Genomic DNA, 26,904 nt, shown 5'->3' with positions numbered 1-26,904 from the left:
AAGATAAATTACAAATCAGTTCCAAAAACAAGTATTCATCCAACACAACATTTTCAAATACCAGCCAAAAGATCAAAAACAAAGAGAAACAACAAAAGCATCAAATTATATGACCATTCTTCACATCTTGAGAAAGAAGAATCTTCATCAAAACATCAACTTGAAGAAAAGAGCATTATGCTCAAAGGCTTTTATCAAAAGGAGGAAATTCTTCTATCTAAATAGACAAATCTTTGTCTCTCATAGAACCTTCTTACGTCACGTGTCTTTACCTTCAAGGGAAATCAAACGAGTTTGATCAAGAGTCATTAAACCATCAAGCTTTTATGCAATATCGCACTTTGATTTATCACAAAAATAAAGGAGGCAAGATCAATCTTGATTTCTTTCCCAACATTTGCATCACATATAACATAGCTCAGGAAGAACCACCAACTCTCAAAAGAGAAGAGGAAGAGTTTGTTCCTTTTGTAACACAAAGTTTCTATTGAAGTTCACATTTCATCAATTATCATATCCATATCTCATCAAATCCACTTCCAACTCTCAAAACATCAAGAGGTTTTTGTCCTAAGTTCTTTTTTCGATATTGCTTGAAACAAACACAAACAAATCACTTTTAGAATTGTCTCTACATCTAGGATAAACTCATCCTAAGAGACATTTCTACGTAGGTTAAAACTAGTCTATGAGTGAATCCTCTCATTACTGGGTAGTTGAGTCTGTAACACAACTCAGATCTCTCTAAACCTTATCACATCAAAATTTGTCAATCAAATATAACAAGCGATTCAGGAAAGGACTTTGGTAACATTTACTTTTAGTTCTAGAGATCCATATGCGAAGCACTTCACCAAACATCAATCTTTCATTTCATCACCAACTCATCATAATTTTCATCAAACTTCAACAAAAAATTGTAAACAAAATGGCTCATACCAGATCAAGGTCTAGACAACAAGAAATTGAGGAAGAAGAGGAGGAAAATATCAATGAATTCCAAGAAGTCCTTGGAGGAAACATAAATGATGACTACCCAAGTACTCCTAATCCTGCAGCAATAGAAAGGGCACAACACAACCCTCTCTTCAATAGACTTTTTGATGAGATACACAAGAATAATGTTGATGCTCACTTTTTAAAACTTGCTCAAGAAGGGGCTAAACTACCCTCTGACTTTGATATGGCATAACTAAGACAAGCATCAGAACACCAAAGTCGTAATGAGGATGAAAGAGGTCGAGAACATAATAGATACTGTATGCAGGAAAAGCGGGTCGATAGAACTGAATATGTGAAAAATAGAGCTCTATGGAGCCTTGCTCACACACTCACAGGACTTCTTGGTGCAAGCTATGGAGTAATGAAGTATCACTCAGCTTCCCAAGGTTGGTCCCATGGTTCTCTATCTTACACAGTCCCTCAAACCAATGTTTTTGCTCTCAGATCACTGAGCAAAATGGTTTAGGGATGGCAAATGCAAGAACCAGGGATGCTTTTTGTTGGTTTTAATATGAGATGCATCCTAAGCTATGCATGATTCTAGAAATGCAATAAACTAACTATAAGATGACAAGGTTAGTATAAATACTATCCTAACATGATATATTAGTCTATGATTGAGCTAAATGATAAAGAAAGTATTCTAAACATGCATATTTAGACTAATTCCTAGTTAAAAGAGAGGCTAAATGATGAGCATAGATGAAATGAAAGCTTGAATGTATTTGAACATAAGTATGATACTACAAACTTGGATCCTCAAAATGGAGGAATGAGAGCTCTATTTATAGCAAAAATAGGGCAATGGATGGTCAGAATTGAAAGAGTTGATCAAGGGTTGAGTTTGAAAGCTGGGAATCCATGTTTGCAATTTGCACCAATGAAATGGTGACAAATGTCAACATAGGGTTGGGTTGAGAGAAGGGGTTGGAGGCATTAAATGCCTGAGAAGACCTCATGGTTATCCAGAGGGTAAGGATCAAGCTTAAGTTAAGATTACCCATTGGATTAAGAGTTAATCCAAGGATAAACTCTTGTGCAAATGATTAAGGAATAACCATGGTCAAAGAAATAAATGCTTGAAGAGACCCTTGGGTTGGATGAAGGTTAAGTTAGGCAAAAAGTCTCTAACCATGTAAGAGGGTTGAATTAACCATTAATGGTTTGGGAGACTTTGGAAAATTAAGTGGTTGAAGACTTGAAGCCTTTAATGGTTATCAAAGACTTTAAGGGTGTGAGAAGTGACTTCCCTTTGTTTAGGGATGTGACAAAGTTTAGAAGATGGGTTAGGTTAATTTAGAAGTGATTAGAAGGGTCTAGAAGAAATTAGGAAGGGGTTTAGGAAGCAAGTGGGAGATGTAGGAAAATGCAAGTGGATGGAGAGATAATAGGATTTAATTGAAATAAATTTAATTTAATTCAATTTGGTTGCAATTTGAGGAAATTGAATAGATTAGATTTATTCAATTTAGGATAACTTATTTAATTAAATTTGAATTTAATTAAAAGTGGATAGAAGGGATTTAATTGAATAAAATGATTTATTCATTAAATGGTATAGTGAATTTAATTAAAATAAATTGAGTAATTTACCTAATTAAATAGAGGAATGTGGGTAATTTAATTAAATTGGATTTAATTAAATAAAGAAATGAACATAAAATATTCATTTAGGAATATTGTCATTTTTATATGTCTACAGATACAACTTTCATAAAGGTAATCCCCCACCTCCTCCTCCTCCAAATGAAATAGACATGTTGCGGCAACAAGTCGAGAATCTCGCCCAACAACTTCATAGTGGTGTGAAAACTAATCAATTTTCACTCAATGACATTTGTCCCTATCCATCTGATAGGAACCTTCATATGCCACCTTTTCCACGAGGGTTCGAAACACCCAAGTTTGAAAAATACAGAGGAAAAGGAGATCCTCGGGATCATGTTCAAGAATTCCATTATGCTTGCCTTGAAGTGGCATATGAGGATACGTACCTAATGTGACTTTTTTCCCAAAGCTTGGGAGGAACAACCACATCATGGTTTTCCCGATTACCAGGTGGCATTAGGACATTTGAAGAACTCATCCAAAAATTCTTGGCACATTACTCACATAACATTGAACGTGATATCACAATGGCTGATCTATGTAACACTAAACAAAAACCAGGTGAGCTATTTTTAGTCTTTCTACAATGATTGCGTCAAATGTCTAGCAGACGTTCTCTTCAGTTACCTAAACAAGAACTAGTGGAAATATTTATTTCTAACTTAAATGACGAAATGGGATTTCACCTAGATGTAAAAGACACAGACTCTTTCAATGGCATGATCACAAAAGGTTTAAAATGTGAGCAGACTCTCATAAAAAAAAGGGCTTATCAAAATATATAATGAACCAAAGGATGGCCCTCACCCATGCTTCAATAGTGACAATCCTAGCTTCTGGAACAAAAACAAAAATGTCGTCAACGACGGGGTTGTGGATGCAAGAACTATCAAAAGTGCACAACCCGTGGTTCGATTTGTAGGATAGAACCCCCCACCCAAGAATAACACAGTCTCTCCTCCAAATCAAGGCTGCACCATATCTCAAGATGAACCAAGACAACGTCAACAAAATTTTAAACCAAAACAAATATACACTCCCTTAGGGGAACCCATCGAAACAGTGTTACGTCAGTTGGTTTCTCAAAATCTGGTAACCTTACCCAAAACATCAAATTATGAACCTCAAGTCAAACCTTCATGGTGGAGGGATATTGAACATTTTGATTTCCATCAAGGAAAAGGACATCAGACAAGCAATTGTCATAGATTGAAAGATCTTATTAAGGATCTTATTGACTGGGGTGTGTAGCATAGGAATTAGAAATCATCACATGCAAGTAGTATTAATCATTAGCTCAATCACAAAAACTAGAATGCAATGAGTCTATCCTAAGACACATTCAATAGAGACATGAAATCAAAACATTCAAAATTAAAGACATATGCAAACCAATGGTAGATTTGAATGCTTCTTCATGCGGCTCCATTGTCCTTCTTTCTTCTCCAAATAGCCTTTGTTTGTGGATCTCACCTTCAAGTGCACAAACTTAATGTGAAAGCAAGATTGATATTGGCACAAGAATACAAGAAGAAGTGATTATTTCTCATTATCTGATTTTGTGATTATGTGATTGCAAAAGTGATTACCAATTAGCCTTGATTGATGAAGATCAGCCAATTTATAGAAAAATTGGAGAAAAGACAAATTAGCATGAAATGGATATTGGAAGCAATTAATTTCAAAAATGGCACAATTGAGTGGAAAGAAGAAGGTTATGACACCTTCTATGTCATGAATTATGACATATTGCCAATGCAAAGACTAGAGAACTAGAACCTTATGACATCTTGCTATGTCAAGAGTATGACGCATGAAGCACAAAAATAGGGAGAACTAGAGACAAGTTAATTAGGTGGAAATTGCAATTTAGCAAATTAGAAAATAGGTGGAAATTAAGAATTTAGAAATGATGAAAAATTAGGAAATTAGGTAAATTAATTAATAATGTGTCATTTATTAATTAATTCACAAAAGAGGAATAATTAGCCAATTAAATAAATATTTAATTGTGATGAGAAGACTCTTAGGATGAATAAATAAATTATTTAACCTAGAGGAAGAAATGACAAACAAGATTAAATGAATAAATCATAAAACCATAAAAGATGAATTAGCAATGCAAGAATGACAATTAGGTCTTGATTGAAGATAATTGATATTGATCATGATTCTGATTAAATGATTTGATTGATAAATGCACTGAGGAACAATGACAAATCAATCCAAATTGACATGATTGAAGAGGACAAGGATCGATGACAAATCGATCATAAAATGATGAGATTGACAAGTTGATAAGAGATTGACAAGATCAACCAAAATCATGATTAAAGATTGTTATTGACAAGACCAAATTCGAAAGCGAGACAAATGAAGAATGTAGAAGAATGACTCGATGCTTGTAAATGATAAAAATCAAGTACGTAACATAGGAGAAATGTTAATGCGACGCAAAAACCTAAAATGAGGCAATGTGCAAATGTTAAAGTATGATTCTGCAAGCGTTGACCATTTTTAGGTGTCTACAGGGTGAAATAGAAATCGAAGGACATGATCCAAAGACAACAAACAATGATCATCTCATGTTTAAAAATCCACTTCCATCACATGATCAAAGGGGTCCTTCCACTTCAAGGAGAAACACAAATACTACCGATTATACACAAGCCGCGTATAATTACACTGTGAATCACCTATACGATGCCAGTGAATAGACTACAACTATAACCATCAAAAATTCCATCTCCACTTGCAATGTTGTTACACGTCGCAACAAGATTACCATGAAAGCGGCTCCACAAGGCACCCCATCTATCCCAAAGTAGTATAACCTTGTGGACCAATTAGACAAAACTCCCGCACTGATATCTATCTTAGAGCTATTGCGCCTATCTCCATCCCATAAAACAATCTTGGATCAAGCTCTCCAATAGGCATCAGTCCCTAGAAACCTAAATACAGATTAGTTCCAAGCCATGGTTGGAAATCTAAGGTCATCACCTTGTCCCACTTTCTCTGAAAGTGACAACACATCCTTCCAACAACCTCACAACGCCTCACTCCACATTGAAGGATTTATCAACCAACATAGGATCAAGCAAGTCTTGATCAAAATGGAGCAGGCCTAAATATATGTACTCTATAATTAGTCATAGCTTTGGGATATGCAATTGAATCAGTGGATCCCCACAAGAAGATCACAATCAAAGCCTATGATGATGCAGAGCGTTCATCCAAAGGAGTTGTTGTGCTACCAATCCGAGTGGGCCTTGTGGTGAAACACATCATCTGTCAAGTTCTAGACCTTCCTTTGCCATACAATTTATTGTTAGGAAGACCTTGGATACATGCCATGCAAGCCGTTCCATCCACCTACCATCAGTGTATCAAGTTCCTACATAATGGTGTAGAAATCACAATCCTGGGAGATGCAAATCCCTTTGCATATTGTCATAATATCAGTCATCAACCAGAGATTACCATTCCCAACAATAGAGAAGCTATCTCATCCACATCATACATAAGTCCAACCTCTCTTTCCAGTTCAAACACCACTATACCCAAGCAAGAGAAACTCAAGATGAAAATAGTAGAGGAAGGTCCTGGGGAATACAATCTCAGCCAACTCTTTTGTGTTGGACAAATGCCCACTTCTCCTAGAACACATGGTAAACCTCAACAGTTTCTTCAACAACCACGGATCAAGCCAGCGTGTACTTTGATGCCTTTCATCCTTGGAAAGAGTCAAGAAGAAGAAACCAGAGATGAGGACTTGGCAGAATGGATCTATAAAGATTCTATCACCACAGAAATCCCACAAGCTAAGCTTCCCACATATCAGTATGGCAAAGGCCTTCTCATTATGCAAAGAATGGGTTATGATGGTCATAGTGCTTTGGGACCTTGCAAGCAAGGAATACATGAACCACTGTAGCTAGAATTAAAGCCCAAGGATAATACAGGCTTAGGCTTTCAAAAGGAGTTCCTTCTGAAGCTCAGATTCAAAGGAAAACCCAGCCAACCTCTATATCAGCCTATTACAAAGAGGTCACCTTTGATTATAAAAGCAACATCAAACATCATGGTAACTGCCCCTTCGAGGCTAAAAATCCTAGTAAAACCATCCACAACACCAATCATCCCACCAAACAAACCAGTAACCTCATCAGCAACAACAATAACATCAAAAGCACCATTAGCAACAGCAACTATATCAAAAATCTCAGCAATATCAACAACACGGGCAATTCCAGAAGAAGCAGCAAAGTCAACACTACCAATACTCCCCATATCAGATTCATTGATCCCCATAATCCTTCCTACAACACCAATCATTTCATATACAAAACTGATCACACCTGCGGTGTTTAACTCAAAGGACATCCCAGTATGGTATAGTAATCAGATACTAGAAAGTGACTCAGAGACTGACTCACATGAATGGGAATTTGATTCCATACAACTTAATACTTCAGATGGGAAAGACACATCACCACCTCCACCCCACAAAGACATCCCTATTTACGGAGAAGCATAGATAAAGACCTCTTGGGTTCCTGAGCTGGAAACATCTTTCATAGACCCTACGTCACATCATGCACCTAATTCTAACAGGGAGAGTACCATCAATGACCTTCACCATAACTTCTTAACCCTCACTAACACATCTAACAAACTTAACCTAATTGATGAGGTAATGCCTATTATCCATCCTGAACTCATTGAATGGAACCAACCTAATCCCCCATGTCTTGACCTTTTCCAAAATGATGAGGCGATCATTGACTTTTTGGAACTACAAGATAGCATACCAAGTGGGGATCACAAAGCTCGATTCTCCATTGAACTTAATAGTGCAACATACTTTGGGGCGGATGCCAAACCTTTCAGCTACAAAAATATAACAATAAAACATGGATCTTCCAGTGAAAACCACATTGTGGCATTGTTTGATCTCACAAAAGTAAAAACAAAGAGCATATCCAATGGTGAAAACCTCTTTGGGGTGCCAAAGGATGAAAGTTTTGACATTCTCCCCTCTAGTACACAGCAGGAACGATCAACAATTCTCATTGAAGAGACAAAAGAATACAATGTGGGGACTCTTGAAACACCTTACCACATACATCTGGCATCTCTTCTAACTCTAGAGGAACAACCTAAGTTTGTAGAGTTCTTCCAGAAGCATCAGATCAACTTTGCATGGTCATATGCAGACATGCCTGGTCTTGATTCAGATTTAGTCATGAATCACCTCACCATAGCAGAAGGAGCCAAACCTGTCAAGAAAAAAATTCGCAAGATGCATCCTTAGATTGTGGTATTAGTCAAAGCAAAACTCAAGAAACTCCTAGATGTTGGTTTTATTAAACCAATTGATTATGCAGATTGGATATCCAATATTGTGCATGTCGGCAAACCAAATGGGGGCACTTGTATCTATACTAACTTCAGAGATTTGAACAAGGCTTGTCCTAAAGATGACTTCCCCCTACCAAAAATCGACATAATAGTGGACCTAATAGCAGGACATGCCATTCTTTCACTCATGGATGGCTTTTTCAGGATACAATCAGATAAATATCGCACCAAAGGATCAACATAAGATGGCCTTCACATGTCCATGGGGAACATACTACTGGAATGTAATGTCTTTTGGTCTAAAGAATGCAAGAGTGACCTATCAACGAGCAATGACTACCATCTTCCATGACATTATGCATACTATAATGGAAGATTATGTTGATGACTTACTAGCAAAATCACTCACAAGAGAAGGTCATCTGGAAATATTAGAGAAAATATTTGATAGACTAGAACAATATCATGTTCGACTCAACCCAAAGAAATGTGTCTTTGGAGTAACCTTGGGGAAGCTTCTAGGATACATTGTCTCCAGCAAAGGTATTGAGGTCAATCCTGCAAAGGTCAAGGACATGCCACCTCCAAAGAACATCAGCCAGCTAAGGACACTACGAGGGGGACTTCAATCCATCCGAAGATTCATTGCACAACTGGCAAATAAATGTCACCCATTTACACACCTGTTACACAAAAACATCTTCTTTCAGTGGGATACCAGATGCCAGCAAGCATTCCAGATGCTTAAAGACTATCTCATGAATACACCATTACTGATTCCACCAGATCCAAGTAGGCCTTTATTACTCTATATATCAGCAACAAATACAACATTGGGTGTAATATTGGCACATCATAATGTAGAAGGGAAAGAGTGCAATGTTTACTACATCTATCACACACTGGTTGGCTATGAACTCAATTACACACTTATTGAGCAAGCTTGCCTAGCAGTAATCTTGGCAGCCACTAAATTGAGACACTATCTATTGACACATAAAGTACAACTCATTGCAAATATTGATCCACTCAAGTACTTACTCAACAAAGCAGCATTGATAGGCGGCTTGGCCAAATGGGTGATGATTCTAAGTGAATTTGACATCAAGTATGTGGACCGTAAGGCTATCAAAGGACAAGTCATTGCAAATCAATTAGCCGATGCTCCCCTCATAGATGATCATCCTCTCATTTCCAATTTTCCAGATGAAGAGATATTCATGATCACAACAACACAACCATGGAAACTATACTTTGATGGTTCATACACTAGGCATGGCTCGGGGGCAGGCATTCTGTTTATCACACCTCAAGGTGATAGCATCCCAAAGTCTTACAAGCTCACATTTCCATGCACAAACAACATAGTAGAGTATGAGGCCTTGATCATAGGACTTAGGCTAGCCATACTTACAAGAACTACAAGTATATGGAGATTCTCAACTGGTCATTCAACAAGCAACTGATGAATATCAGACTAAAGATGACAAACTCATGTCATACAAGCAAATGGTGGATAGTCTAAAGGCATCATTTACTACTATCACCTTTGAGAAGATACCAAGAGATCAGAATCGAGCTGTTGATGCTATGGCTACCTTCGCATCTCTCCTAGATCTTCCATAGAATTCAACATGCTATGAGTTCTTGGTAGAACAGCTTTGGATTCCCACTTATGATATCCCTGAATCCGAGATGATATTTCACCTTGTCGGTTTTGAATCCCCATGGTACAATGATTTCTATACCTACCTTCATGATCACACACTTCCTCCTAACCAATCAAATAGCCAACGTAAAACCTTGATTCGCCAAACTGCTCGATTGATGAGGAGGGATGACAAAAGGTTAGTCTTCTTCTGAGGTTGGTGGGCTTTGTTCTCAATGTGCAATCAATCCCTAGGCACAAATGGGATTCTTCCAAACCTTTCTCCTATCTCCTCCTCTCTATTCAACATTGTTTGCACCCTATTATATTGGACATCACTCCTCCTAACCTTCCATGCTAAGGCATTCAAGTCTGAAATGAGGTCCTCTTGTGTGTCACCAAAAATGAACAAGTTTGGTTGTCCAACTGGCTGAATCTCCTCTCTTCCAGGAATGGGCAACTGTTGGAGAACCATGGTTTACCTAATCTTATTTGCTCCTTTAAGGATTTCAATCATATTGATCTATTGTGTGAACATCTGGACAGGTCTACAAGGTATGATGACTGTCCTTCACTTCTCAAGAATGGAAATTTCTCAATTTGAGACAAGGAACGTAGGGTTACTCAAAGCAACTTTCTAGGTGCAAAAGGTCAATTTGATCAAATGGCTCAATACAATTCTTTGGATATTGTAGAAGGGTGTCTTAGGTCTCTACTCATCAATGTTGATGATTTGAAACAACCAATTTCTTCCCCTTCCTTACCGATTTCATGAATTGGTCAAATTTGCTCCAAAAAAGCTACTAGAATTAGCCCTAGTTTTTAGTGAAATTTGTTCACCCTGCTCAACCTACTAAACTTCATGACAAACCCTTGGAGATGTGTTCATTTGATGTTGAAAGCTCAAGGATTTTTTCTATGGCAAGTACTGTACAGACTGTTTTAGTGCTGTCCCATAAAATAGGCACTTTTCAAGGGTTTTTAAGAGTTTTGGTGAGGGTTTGCGAATTAAAGGTTTCCTCCATGATGCTAGACCCAAATTAAAGGTTTCAAAACTTGCTATGATATATACCAAACACTTCCAAAGATTCAAATCTTATCTTAGAACACTGACATTATGACAAATAAATGCCATACTGCTGCCCTTACACAGAAATAACAGTCTAGAGGCCTGGGACAGCAATGTTTTTAAGGTTTTGCATTCATTTTGAACATTTGTAAACCATATACAATTAAAGTATATCAATTAGGGATGCAAAAATGGTTTGAAATCAGTTGGAACACCATGCACAGCAAATAAGAAAGGATTTTATAACTGCTGTTCATACACAGTCAACAATGCATTTTTTGACAGCAATAAGGTGCATTTTTGACAGCAACTTCCTTTCTTTGTTTTGTTTGCTTCTTTACTCTATCCCTGGCCTGCAAAAGGTGTACGCAAAAACAAATACATATAATCTCTTCAAAGATCTTTTAATTTGTACACTTGAAAGATGCCACAAGGCATGGCAGCATTATGAGACTATGACAGAAAATACACCTTTCTAGGATCCTTATTTAGGTCCTTTACAACCAAAGTGTGTATCTTGCCTTCTTAACATTGAATACATTTACAAAAACATTCCATGATGCATAAAAACAAGAATCCTTCATTCCATACTGTCTTCTAGGAAGATTGGTAATGAGGTTTTAACAATGAAAACAGTGACTCACTATTTTACAGTCTGATTACACTTTTGCTTCTTGCATCCAACCAAGTCATGAGAGAGACAAGGATGGTAAAATACATTTAAGACTCTTTCCAACTCAAGTCTTCTTCAACACATCAAAGTACAGTGCTATGAACAACAAAGTACCATTCAAACAAATTTGAGAATACCCAAGCCAAGTTGCTTACTCCACACACTTGCCATGGGTTTACAAACACTTGTACATTGCTAGAAAAGGAAAATGGATGTATGGTACAGTATGTACAGGTCCAAAAAAGTCCCTCAAAGCCATGGATGAAGAGACCTTGAAGAAATTAGTCGGACCATGAATAATCTTCCACTGGAACCACAAAACAATGCCTTTTTCAAGAGCACTTCAAACAAAACTTGTTCCAAACCCCAAGAAAAGATCAGAGATCACTACTAAAACATCAAGAGAGATCAAAAAAATGAAAAACAGGAGTAGTACGGACTCATGGAGCCATGGTATGGACTGTACTCTCAAAAGTGCAGAAAATTAGTTAAAAACTCACAAAAATGAGAGCAAAATAAGTATTTCTCTTAATTTTCCAAAATGAACAACCCATACAATGATTGGAACATGGTTTATATACATTTTCCAACTTTTTGAAGCCCTTGTATGGACAGGTACAGGCTGGAACTAACCAAAACCACCAAAAACCACTTTTTTGACAACTTTTGACAACTTTTGTTGCTCAAAAATTGCATTTTGACTTCTGGTGACTTGGCACTCAAACCAATGACTCAAAATAATCTAGAAACACTAAATAAACATGTTCCAATTCCTTTCAAGGCTTTCCAACATCAAAAATTCAAAAAATGCTCATTTGGACCCAAAATTGACAATTTTTAGCCTGCCGAGCAAAAAAACAAAAATCTTGGAAACTCTTAAACACAAATGAGTTCCAAGCCTTATTAAACCACAAAAAAAACCTATTAAACCTACTAGAAGCATAAAATAAACACACATGATTAATTTGCAATAAAATGTTATACCGGCTAGGATTTGAGCATTCAGGTGCTCAGGTGCTCCTGCACCATCGATATACCATTATTATTGAAACCCTATACTGACACAGTCTTGATGGTACTCTCCTTCGATGTCTGGAACAAGATGAGATAATAAAGGCCTTAGAAGAGGTACATGAAGGAATTTGTGGAACTCATGCAAGCGGTCTGTCACTAGCCAAGAAACTCCTGCGTACTAGATACTATTGGCCATCTATAGAAAAAGACTCCTACTACTTTGTCAGAAAGTGCAAGAAATGCCAAGTTCATGGAGACCTGATACATGCACCAGCATAATAATTTCAACCAATCACAACACCATGGCCTTTTTGTCAATGAGGCCTTGACCTTGTAGGTAAAACCCATCCATATTCATCCAATAGCCATAAATTCATTATTACTGCCACTGAATACTTCACAAAATGGATCAAAGTTGTTCCACTTACCCAATTCACCGGCAAGCAAATCACCTCATTCATCCTTAAATACATCATCTGCCAGTATGGTGTACCCATGTCCATTATCATAGATAATGGACTTCCATTCAAAAATTAGGATGTTCGTGAGCTCTGTGAGAAATTCCACATCCAGCACCACTTTTCCACTCCCTATTACCCACAAGGCAATGGTCAGGTCGAAGCATCAAACAAAAACATATTAAGAATCCTCAAGAAGATAGTCAATGATGCCAGTCGTGATTGGCATGTTCAATTGAATCCAACACTATGGGCGTATCAAACTAGCATTCGAACCCCTACAGGCGCAACTCCCTACTCACTAGTCTATGGCACAGAATCTATTTTACCTATTGAGGTTGAGATACCATCTCTATGGGTTTCCTTGCACAATCTAATTGATGATGAAGGATACAGAGTATCACGTCTCCAAGACTTAGAGTTACTTGATGAAAAATGATAAGCTACATACAATCACCTCAAGGCCTATCAGCAGCGCAAGAGCAGAAGCTATAATCATCGAGTTAGACCTCGTACATTTGAGGTAAGTGATCTTGTTCTTCAAGAGAATCCTCATAACCAACCAAACCGAGAACATCAAGGAAAGTTTGAATCAAATTGGCTGGGTCCATATGTTATCACTACTGTATTTGGGTCCGGGGCATATCAGTTGGCTACTTCAGAAGGAGAACCACTAGCAGATCCGATAAACAACATGCACCTTAAAAAAATTTATACATAAGCTGCACAGAGCATCAAGCTCCCATACATATCCGAAAAAACACCAAAAACATTCAAAAAAATGTCCTGAAGAAAATACAAAAACATCAAAATAGTAAAGAAAAATCATCCATCCAAATGGTGAACAACCACTCCATTGGCACCTTGGGTAAGTACGATGGTGAAAACCTGGCAAACAAGCGCCACTTGTAAAGGCTATGGCTTCATTGTCTTTCAAACTTGTTGTGATCACATTCATTTCATCCATTCATCTATCCGTCCAAATTCATGGCTTTTTATTGATCTACAATCAAGGATAGTACTTCATGCGTCTGGCATCCCATTTTTTCATAGTCATGCCTAAACTGGGGGCAGTGCCCTTAATCTAGTTGATGGAAGTGGATTCTTCATTATCTTGTGATTCATTGGTTGTTCGTTCAAAACTATCTCACAAAATTTAAAAAACATTCAAAACAATCACAAAAACTCCAAAAACATTCAAAAAATCATCCAAATACCAAAAACATTGAAAAACTATCTCACAAAATCCAAAAACATCAAAAAACATCAAAACAAACAAAAACATGGCAACACCTTGTACATACGTTTTTCAAAGAAGATACCAAGAAAACATTGTGAAAGACTCCAACAAATGACCACTTATCCGATCAACCAAACAATCAACATCAAACATGCAAAACTATCTAAACAAGGATGCATCCTTCCTTACCAAAAACAAAGACAAAATGACATTTTCTTTCACAAGAAAATTTTGTTTAAAGCTATCAAGTACTTGGTTTGTTTGTCGGTTATTCATTCATTTATATATACATCAGGTTCCTACAACTTTGTTTGTGTATCTTTTGCGAATTATTCTGATGAAGTACTAAGGCATGTACTAATGGTGTCTACATGGGAAGTTCACTAAGCTACGTGATCTTATGCGAAACACAGTCATGGATCACTATGGCTTGCTGACTACAGCATATACCTCGACCATATGAGCATGAACCATTATCGAGGGTCCATATTATTTATTCTTTATTCTTTATATATGTTGTTTTCTTGTAGGTACCATGCCCCATCCTTGGTTCCTATTGCCTCATCCAAAATGGTTTATCTCTTATTATAGTATGAACTTGTCTTAGGATATGATCGGTAAAAGATCAAGGAGGATGTTCCAAGTCATGCTTGAAAAGAGATAATCCTTGTCTGTTCTACAAGCAATACTCAGGTCAACTTGATCCATTATATCAAGTTGCTTGCATTAACTTGATATATCAAAATTTAGGAAAGAAGTTCTCAGGTCATCATGGTTTAATTATACCATCGATGTTTGCACTCACTTCCCACAATTCAAAAGCTCAATGATGAAAAATAAAGCACTATGGATTGTCATTTCATCTCATCTGTTTATATGGCATTTCGTTGCATATCGCCCATCCATTTACTCATTCATTATTCATATACATAGTGTTGTGCACAAGTGTGAACAAAATTAATGTGAACAATTATGTGAAAATTGAATTGGTCTTAGATACAATCATGACAGAGTACTTTGATACATCATCAGTGCATCCTGCAAAGTCTAAAACAACCTTGCATTCATCTATCATGATCATATCATCATCATTACATTTAGTTGCATTTGCATCGAGTGCCTTTCATATCATTTAGCTGCATAAAATTACATATAGTTCATTTATTTACATTAGTCTTATTATATCATTTTCCTCATTGCATAATCATGACGTTTAGATTCATTCATAGGATAAAATTGTTCTTGATTGTATTAACCATTATTATGCATTCATTTAGTGTTAGTTACCAATCATCATTTATCATCATTTATCACCATTTATCATCACTTATCATCATTTATCATTTCATACATCTATTTATCTATCCATTAGTTAAGTGAATTCATTTATCCATTTAGTATATACTTATACTCATTCATTTCATTTAGGATTCATTACAATGCATTCAACATCCTTTTAATTGCATTAAGGTGTAGTTATTCGATACCCATGAGTTGCATTATCATTACATTATCATTTCACTTCATCATATTATCTGACATTTAGACTCATAATAAAAACCCTTTGTTTCCATATAGGTTCATACATTATACATATGCATTCAGTTAGAAACCATCATTTAAGCATTTGTACTTTACATGTGTTTATCCATATCATACTCATCTAATCAACATCTAGATGCATTTACATATATCAATCATTCATTTACAGCATTAAAATCCTAAAATCATTGCATATCATTATCTCATTGTCTCATCAAACATAAAAATCCAAACAAACCATCATAATCATCATTTTATTATGCATACATAATCACCATGGCATTACATACATAAGGCTTTACATCACTAACACATCAGGCACACATATATAAACTTGCATATACATCATTAGCATCACATTCATAAAACATGCATATAGACATCATGTAGGCATAAATCATCATACAAACATGCGTATAAGACTCATCTCATAAACACATGCATATAGCAAGTACAACTATCCATCTAAAAGCATAAATCATAAGATCATCATCCTGCACAAATTCATACATATCAAAATGCATATCATCACAAAATATGGGATCTCCTCATATATCATATCATATCACCACAAATATACATGTATCAGAGTACAATGATGTCCAAAATATTGGCTACCAAGAGCCATCCAAGACATAGTCCAAAATGACAATATAAATACATGCATACAAAATGCTCTCTCAAATGCCACTCTGACCAGATGTTGCACACACATCTCTACCTACTCCCCCACTAGTCCCTACACCACCTGATCTATCTCTCTGGGGAGGACCCATCACACCACCACTCCTCTACATCCTCTAAGACCGCTCTGATCTCGCCTGCCACATCTAGGAATAGCTCAGTGCTCGCTGACTAGCTGGCACCACCTGCTCGTATAACCCCCACCAATACTCTATCTCTACCTGTGCTCGTTGAATCTCCCTCATCACCTCCCCAGTAGGACCCTGTGCTCCTACTCCAATCCGGACTCTCTCCTGCAGCTCTGCTAATCTCTCCACTGCATCATCCCTCTCTCGCAGCACCACAATCAGCTCTGACTCTCGTGCAAATAGCTACACATCTCTAGCTGCCACCTTTGCCTACAAATCCTCTATGCGAGTCTGCAAATACCCTATCATATGGTCCTACAGATCTCCACCCGTCGCTCCCTCCCCCATATCCATAGGTGCCTCCTTAGTGGCTCCCTCCTCTATATCTATCGGTGCCTGTCCCTCACTTGCATCCCTGCCACCTAACCTCACGCCTCCCTACATCAAAGGTCCCTGAGATGGCCATAATGGCTGCCCACCTCTCCCTCTCTGTTGTAATCGACCACCACCCCCACCTCCACCTCTGAATCTGCCACCTCCTCCAAACCCGCCACCCCCTCCTCCTCCTCCTCCATCCCCACCACCACCATCTCCATCACCACCATCCCCTCTCCCTAGTCCACCTACTACTCTGCGACCTCCTCTCCTCCTCCGTCTCTGTCCCCTCTCCTCCTCAAAATCTAGAATCGGCTCTATTGGATCTGATATCCGAGGAATCAGATGTGTTGCAATATACTGCGTATACTCCTCTAACACCCCAACATCCACCATCCCTGACTGCATATCCCATGGTCTCGCCTATATCATTTGAAATTCTGCTAATGCCTAATCATATGGTAATACTGGCCCCCATAGGTACCTCTCTCGAACCACCTTGGCATACTCTTCTGAACCACTAGGCAATCCCTGCCTCCGCCAAAACTGTCTCAACACTCTGCCCAGAAGTTGTCTCTCCACATTGTAGGTTGTCCTACCAATGAGGAATCGAGTCATGAAAACATATGGCAACACCTCTGCATCATCCTCCCATGGCTCACACTCAATGTACGGCCTCCAAATCACTGTGTCCAAGTCATCCAGTGCCCGTTGCCACCACTCTAACTTCCCCAGGTGGGGCTAACTCATCATCCCTCCATACATGTATACATAGGGCTGATCCAGTGCTCGAAATCTCAAACTGACTGGTCGGGTAACTGGTAAATTCTCCCATGCCCAAATATGTAGCAGCGTGATCCCTACTCCCAAAGAGCCCATCCCTCAATATGCTACCTCATGTAGCTCCCAATATAAGTATGATAGCACGCACAGTCCCAATGCAAACCGGGTCCCCTCTATCATCATCTGCTCAATCACCTGACCCCAACCAATGGCCAGTCCATGCAATCATCGATCTAGGCACAGTAGTCCCCCAACAATACTTGATAGCACTGCTGGTAATTGCTCATACAACGCGGCTATGTCCTCCTAGGCTATCGATCCATCATCAATATAGACCTCCTCCTCAAAAAATCTCTGCACTGCTAGGATCCCCCATGCTCGGTCATAACTCACCAACTCTCCTCGGATAGGAATGTGCAGGATGTACCATACATCCTCCAAAGTCACTGTCATCTCTCCCTGCACTAAGTGAAATGTACATGTCTCACTATGCCACCACTCTGCCAATGCTGTAATCAAACCGTGATTCATCTAAATCATGGGCATATACATCACATCGTACAAACCTGTCACTGCAATGCAATCCACCTTAGCATCTGTCAACCAATCGTGCAACACCTGTGTGGCAGGATGCCTCTCGCACAACTGTAAGATGCGAAGATCCTCCTACACACGTGCATCAACCATCATCATCAGTTGTTTTGTTTCAAACTTTCTTAAGTTTAAACCTAGACTATCAACAGATACTTTGACCAAGTATCTTCGGGTCTCAACAGGTAAGCAATCATGGCACACTTAGACTTCAACAGGAATTTATCCTAATGACCTAAGTCTCATCAGGGCTGCTATGGTTCAAACAACTCTCACCTCATCTCTCCATCCATCCACCATTGGCATCGGGAGATTTTTTCAAACAAACTGGGGCATCTATTTTCCTGCACACAACAATGCTAATCTCCTAACAAAAGAACTCACTCAACTAGGCAATAGTGCTAAACTAACACTAGCGCTACTTTGACTATACCATAGCACTACCTAACAGCAATAGTGCTCACTAAACTAGTCAATAGTGCTCAAACAACAATAGCACTATATTAACTACACAATAGCGCTACCTTACCACAACAACGCTCAATCAACCACCCTATAGCGCTAACAAAACCAATGCGCTAAAACAGTTGTGCAATAGCGCTAACCAAAACAAAAGCGTTAAATCCACTACTTAATAGCACCATAGTGACACAATAGCGCTAATTAATTTAACAACAGTGCCAAAACACAGTTTTAGCGCTATTGTCTTGACTCAACTTGGACCTAGCTTAAAACATATCAAAACTACACAAAAATCAAAATTTCAAATTCTCATACCGCTGGTCTGTAGTTGTTTGGCAGCTGGAATCGACGGACTCGCTCTAGTCAGTGCTCTGTTATGGGAACCAGCATCCTGGCTGCTACTTGCTCCTCTAAAAAGTCACTATCAGAGCTAAAATTTCACTATGGTCGCGAATGCAAATGAGCCTATTTTCACCCCTTTCTCCCCATATAAACCCTTCGTTGTAACCCTAATTTTTCCTCTGTTCACTGCCGCGGTCCCCGTGAACTTCCCGAGCCTCCCATTTCTTCATTTTATCTCTGATTTCTTCTATTTTTCACCAGTATTGCTAACTTCTTCTCTTCTACCACCCTGCCAATTTTCATTCTTTTTCGAGAGATCGCCCAATTTTTTGAAATTTTTTGGCCCATCTCTCGAGGGGGCATACCACCCTTTAAATTAAGATTTTATTGAGCATTTCTTCTCACCTATTTTTCTTTCTTTGAAATGACACAATAACCGCATCGTCTCAAATAGGGGCAAATGTAGTCACATAAATCTGTACATTTTAATTAAATGAATATTTCATATTTATTTGATTAAATATTCACTAGCCAACAGTTAATAATATAATATTTAATTAATTCATCTTCAATCATTCTCCTATTAATTAAATAAATTATTCAATTTATGTTAATTAATTCATTAAACCAAATTCACACTCAATTAAATGAATAAATTCTATTTATTCAATTTAATCCTCTTTCCTCTTTTAAATAAATTAAATAAAATATTTATTTAAATCATTATTCCCCCCCACTTGCATTTTCCTACAAATGCAAGTTGCAACCATAAGTTGAAATAAATTAATTTTATTTTAATTAAAATCCTATTTTCTCTCACCCACCAAACCCACTTGCAATCCTAACCCCCTTCTAGATTCTTCTAAATCCTAATCAATTAGCCTAATGCATCCCCTAATTATTGTCACATTCCTAAGCAACTTGGAGTCACTTCTCAAAGACTTCAAAGTCTTTGAAAAGCATTAAATGCTTGGTGTGTTCAACAATTTAACCTCTAAAGTCTTCCAAACCACTTATGGCTCTTACATGACCATTTATGGTTAACCCCTAACTTAACCCTCATGTGACTCATGTGTCTCCTCAAGCATTTATTGTTTTGATCATGGTTATCCCTTTTACCTTTGCACAAGAGTTTATCCATTGGATAAAAGTTTTATTCTTTGAATAAAGAATTTATTCACTCAACCCAACCTTGACCTTAACTCCCAACCTTGACCCAACCTTGAATTTATTCTTTTGATATGCCTGCTTAGAATAGTTTTTGGTTGATTAACACTAACGGTTTCTTGTGTTTTTGTGTGTTATACGACCACAGGCTTTAATCTAACACTTGCCCCATTTTGCAGAGTATCAGATACTAATGTTAATATTTTTGATTTCTCCTTCATGCTTTGGGGATTATGTGGATGGGGTTCACTGGGAACCTTCAACTCTCTCAATTCCCTAACCTCAGCTGTCATGGCCCTGGTTTGTCTTATATTCTTATTACAATAGAAGGCATTTTAGATAGAAAACCTTATTCTAAGAACATTAAGGACTCCAGTTTAAGGTGGTGCCGATGCAGGCAGCTACCTTCCTTTCATAGTTTTACATGGTTAAATGGTATCCTAACTTTGAGCTTGCAGGATAGTATTACTTTGTGTTTGTAGCATGCAGAATCCAGTTCTCCCACCTCCACCTGGCCAGCACTCAAACAAATCCTCGGCCTCCCAACTCGCCCTTACCATCCGAAGGCTTCACCTATAACTTAGATCCATCATGTAGAGGCCATGTTTAAATTGTTGACAACATTATGTATTTCTCAAATCATTATTGTAATCCCTTAAGAAGTTAGATTTCTGGCTATCAGGGACATGTAAATTATTCCAAGAATTTCACCTTGGGCAAGACCGGAGGTTTTCTTCATTCGGTTCTTTCTTACCGGTGCCCACACCAATCCGAATTTGTACATTTTTTGTAATTATTTTTCAGAATTAATAAAGTTTATGGCCTCGGCCCATTATCAATCAAAAAAAAAAACTATTGAAATCTTATGTAATAGAATGTAAACAATTGTTTATAATATATAACTTAATATGTTAATTAAAATATATGTATTTTGATTTATGCATATACTAATCATATGTAATTTCAATGTTGTTTTAAGGCGAATGTTTTACATATCAATGTTTATATGTTTAAAACAAAAAAAATGATGGTCTATAATAAATAATTACAAAATTAAATAATAAAGTATAAACTAACATTGCAATAAATAAATATTAAAATTTTAAAAATAATAGTATACTAACATAATACAATAACACTTTCAATATATAATATATTAAAAAAATTGATAAAATTGTGTATTCAATTTTTTTGTTGTTAAATAGACTTATAATCTACAACTTAATTATATGATAATTAGACATTACCTATATTTTTGTGAAAATGATTGATTATTTGTTACTAATTTATCACTCAAATTAGATTTATAAAATTATTTTTCAATAATAATAAAATTATAAATATACTTAATTAGCATATATTAATGTTCTAATACTGTATTTAAAAATCAAAACACAAGCAGCACATAATACAAAACCAATTTTATTCTTGCCAATATTTTAAATGTTTGAACTTAACATTTGTACTCGTATTTTCTAAAATAAAAAAATAGATCATGATTAATTTAATTTAAAAAAATTTGATTTCTAAATTTTAAAATATAGATATTAATATTTAGTTTTTTGGGTAACCCTATGGTTTCCCCTAGTAGGATCATTCTATTCACCAACCGCATGACTCAACCTAGCGTATCCTCGACCCTTACCTTGGTCTTTTTTTTTTCCAAGTTGCGGGTTTCAAAGAGGCAAGTTGAGGTGGGACTAGTTCATAGGAGGTGATCGAGTCGGTCGCAACGCCCCAAGCACAAGTTTACTCTGGAGCAACATGAGTCGACCTCAAGACCTATATAGAAAATCCCAAAGCCCTTAACCAACCATGCTGGCCTGTGGGACTTCATATAAAGATTTCATTCATAATTAACAAGTCGTTATAAATTTTAAAATAAAAATAATTAATGATTATTCTATAAAAAATATAAATATATTAAAATAAAATTAATAAATATAATATAAAACATATAGATTTATAATAGATAATAAATATAAAATAATTTAATTTGTTCAAACTACAAGTAAAGTGAAAAAAAAAATATTTTCAAATTATGGATGTAGTATAATCTCCATGTGAAAACTTTCATGAAGTTTCTATGTTAGACATGCATATTTTAACCTCCATGAATTATCTATTATCCTCTTTACGAGGCACCTAAATCTTGACATTCGAAACAAGAAACCTTAATATGGAGCTAAAACATGTGTTTTAAATCTTCTCATGTCAAATGGAAACTAAACAATGAAGTTGGAATAAGAAGCGGGATATTAAATTTTAAACATAATTTACAACATAAACAGTACAAAATGATTCACAAATAACTACAAAATTGTCTACTAAATTGCATATTAGTAGTGGATCTATTAACCCCAACCTATAAGAGTGTGTTTTTTGGCTAATCAAATAGCCACAAATTATTTCCATCAATATAAAAACTTTACAAATATGCATCAATAGTATACAAAAAGAATTTTATAATAAAGTATAAAAATAATACATTCTAATTGGTCCAAACAATTTTTTTAATCACTAGTTAATAAAAAATTATTTCAATAATACTAGCTTAAGTACAAGTACCAATAACATAATTTAATACATTATTAAAGAAAAACCAAAATCAAATTATTTACCAACTTCAATATAAAAGCAAGTGCTATGTAGTGGTGAATACTTGTCTTTTTAGCAATGTAGTACAAGTAGAGTAAAATATGGAATTGCACACAATTTTAAAATTTCATCAAAACAGAACATAGAACTTTCAAGCTCTGTCAAACCAGAATATAGAATTGCACACAATTTATAGATTCTGTCAAAATAGAACATAGAATCGCACACAATTTTCCCAGCTGGAGAAAAAAAAAAAGATTTATTTACTATCATAATAATCTAACGAAAAACACATCTAGTTGAGGTTTCTTTTATCTTTTTTTCAAAATAGCTCGTGAATGTCTTTAGCTACCATTTATGAAAATGTTCCAAGATTTATATTCATATGGCGTCAACTGTGGTTACCAATTTTTAAAATTAGAATGAGATATAGGTAAAATTATGTTTCTATTTCACATTAAATATTTTTATTTTAGAAAACAGCCGACATAATGTTGGCAAATGCACACTCCAATGAGATATTGTAGGTGATTGAAGGTTTTGTCATTGATGGCAACCTTACAATCCTATGACACCGGCAAGAAAATTTACCGGCACCTGCAAAGATAGACTCTACACCAGCACATAGACCACCGGTACCGGCAATGAAAGGAAGCATACCGGCACAGAAGCCGACAAGAATTTTGTTTGTAATATATTTTGTTAATTATTGTAAAATCATTGTAAGACGACTTGGCAAAGTTGTAAAATGACTCATATATATAAGAGATCATTGTAGAACATTTTGTAATAGATAAAAGAAAATATATAGGTGAAATAAAGCATACCTATTATGCGGATTATAGGTTAAGGGTTTATGTATGAAGCAGAGCTATAAACCGATACTAGATCTGGCATAGAAGATGTTATTTTGAAGCAGTACAAGACATTGGATTTATATAATGCATTTTGTAAGTCAGTGAGACTTCCCATTTTGTAATTGAGCAGTGAGCTCTAAGCACTTGGTCTTCCTACATGTGCAGGCCCCTATTGTAGCGGTAATATTCTCTTATTGGCCAGTAAGTGAATATTGTGGGTCACAAATCCCACCGAAGTTTTTCTCACACCTGGTTTCCTCGTTAAACTACTGTGTTATGGTGTGTTTTTCATGTGGTTGTTGTTATCTCTGTTTATTGCATTACTTTCTGTTTACTGGTATATAGTATTGATATGCTTTACATGTTTTAAGTTAAGAAAATCATTTAACCGATTAGATACTGATTCACCCCCCCTCTCAATATCTGTGGGAATCCTAACAATTGGTATCAGAGCCTAGTCCTCTATTTTCAGAAGCCTAATAGCTTGAGGAAGATCTTGACACCGGTAGAGATGGAAAACTTGATGAAGCAATTAGAAGGAGCTCTCTCAAACTATGATGCAGAAAAGTTGAAAAATATCAAACTTGAAGATGATCTAAAAGCTGCATAGGATATCATTCAAGCACTTCAAGAAAATCTTACTATTGTAAGAAACAAGAGAAGAGAACTTTGTGAAAAGATACAAAATGAGAATGATGAAAAGGAAACTCTTAGTGATCTGATAAATAAACTGAAACAAGAAAACATGACAACAAAGAATGAGATGCAGGATATGACTATGAGATTTTGTAAAGAAATTGAAGATAGAAAGAAGAATGAAGAAAAATTGACTAGAAGACTAAGTGATGCTGCAAATGAGAACACAAGACTTAGTTATGAAAATGATATGTTGAAGACATATATGATGCATGCATAGAACAACTCAAATGAACTCATGAGACAGAAAGGTATCTTGGAAAGAGAACTAGATACTGCAAATCAGCACAAAGAAAAATTCAAGAAAAGCTTAGAAGAACTTAGTGACTTGTTGAAGAATCACAAACCTAATGGTGACACTAATGGCCTTGGCTTTGAAGTTGGTGAAAGCTTTGGTACTGCAAACACAAAGGATCATGGCAAACCGGTAAGACAACTTGCTGCTTATAAATTTAATGGAAAATGCTTTAACTATAACAAGTATGGGCATAGAGAAAATCAATGTAGATCTAGAAATTATCAAATCACAAATACACCCACCGGTCAATGTTCCAAATGCAACAAAATTGGTCATAATTCAGAAAATTGCAAAATGAATGTAAGATGTTATGTTTGTGGAAGATTTGGACATCTATCAAATCAATGCAGAACACAAACCGACATAGGATATGGAAAAGCTATTCAGAAAAATAATGTGACTTGTTATGCCTATAACAAAATTGGACATATTGCTAAATTTTGTAGAAGCAAGTCCTCATCGGTAAATAACAAAGGTCCTAGTTTCAAAGGTAAAGAAAAGGTTGAAAAAGTAAAGCATGAATTCTCAAAACAATGGATCAGGAAATTAAATCTAAATGGTGATAAGAACACTCCTCCACCGGCAAAAGAGAGTAACACTCCATCGACAAGAGACTCTTCATCTAACTGAAGAAAATTCATTTAAGGGTTTGGCAATCAAAAGTGAAACATGCTATAATTCCCTCAGTTCATGGTAAGAAGTTGAAATTACTTCTATACCGGCAGATAAGTTAAGTGATTACTTAACCGGCAAGCATTAAATATGGTGGTTGGCAAAAATAACATTATAAATCAAGTGTTTTGGCTCCATTTTCATTTCACTGAGCATTCAAATATTTGAAGAGCACGAAAATTCCTGAGCGAAGGCATTCCAAGCAAAGAAGAGAAGAAATTCATCAAGTAATCATCCTTAAGGCAGTTAAAGGTATTTATATCCATGGCTTCTTCATCTGTTCCTAAATTTATAGAAAACCCTATTGTAGTCGAAGTGATTAAACACCCTAGACCCGTATTCTAGTTAGTTCCCGAGATTGCCAAGAAAGATGATAATGTTGGTGCATTTTCTCAAACCCCCAAAGGAGTAGTTTTTGCTGAAGACCCTAGAATGTACATTCTTTGTCACATAGAAGAATTAGGTGATGAGGAAATCAAGAGCATGTATAAGTGATAATTCTGATACTTAAAGATAAGTACAGATGCCAAGCTAATAAGATGAGAGGGGGGGGTGAATCATACAAACTTAATCTTCCATAAAAACATCAGATTCAACCTTGGTAACATATACTTTAGTAATATAACCAAAACTACTAAACATGTAAACTCAAAAGCATATAAACATCATAACACTCATAACACCAGATTTAACGTGGAAACCCAAATAGGGAAAAACCACTGTGGGATTCTGGACCCAGTAAGAAATATACTCTTCTAGAGTATGCTTGGTTAAAAGCAAATCCTGTTAAAGATTACAAACACATTGCTAGATGTGACCTGGTTAAGGGATTTCCCTCATATCTGTTAGGATCTTCACCTTGTTAGAAGTGACTTTGTTAAAGGATTTCAAACACTCAATCAGAATGTCACCTTGCTAGAGGGTTTTACAAATAAGACTATTAATTCCACTCAGTTAAGAGATTTTCTATCACTTTACAAAATAACAGTAATAAAAATCTATCTGCAACTTCACATCTAAAATGCTAAAGCGGATTCTTATTTTCTCAATACAATATAGACATAAAACTAATCTTATCCATCTGCTCGGCTCTATACTTTGTTATTCAAAACAGGTCTTCAAGCTTCAGTGCTCGGTAATCACTATGTAGCATCCCCGTGCATACACTTGCCTGCATACATTGTTTATCAACAGTTCCTTATTTATAAACAATAGCTAACTGCTTAATCTCCTTGATCACATTTATCATGATCAATCATAGCCATCAGATCTTCAAACTTTGTCCTAGTTGAATGTATCCATCAATCTGAAAATGTTTTACCCCACCTTGGAACTTGCATACATTTCTTGGAACTTGTGCTAGGGTATTGTAGTTCAATCTGAGTTGTAGATCTTCCTGTTGATTTTCCTTTGCCATAGATTCTTTAACAAACTTCATTCACGGCATACCAATCATTTAATCATACCCAGCTCATCAGCTTCCTTCATTAAATAATGCATGTAATCATTTAATGCATTCTATTATTACTCGATTGCAACTTGGTAAATACTAAACTTCACTTGGTAGACATTTCATCTTCATTAACTGATAGCGATAACCTTAGGGTTTACTGACTAGGTTCTTTGCTCGGTA

This window comes from Cryptomeria japonica, chromosome 2, assembly GCF_030272615.1.
Source record: "Cryptomeria japonica chromosome 2, Sugi_1.0, whole genome shotgun sequence".
Classification (NCBI taxonomy): domain Eukaryota; kingdom Viridiplantae; phylum Streptophyta; class Pinopsida; order Cupressales; family Cupressaceae; genus Cryptomeria; species Cryptomeria japonica.
This window is presented reverse-complemented; position numbering follows the sequence as displayed.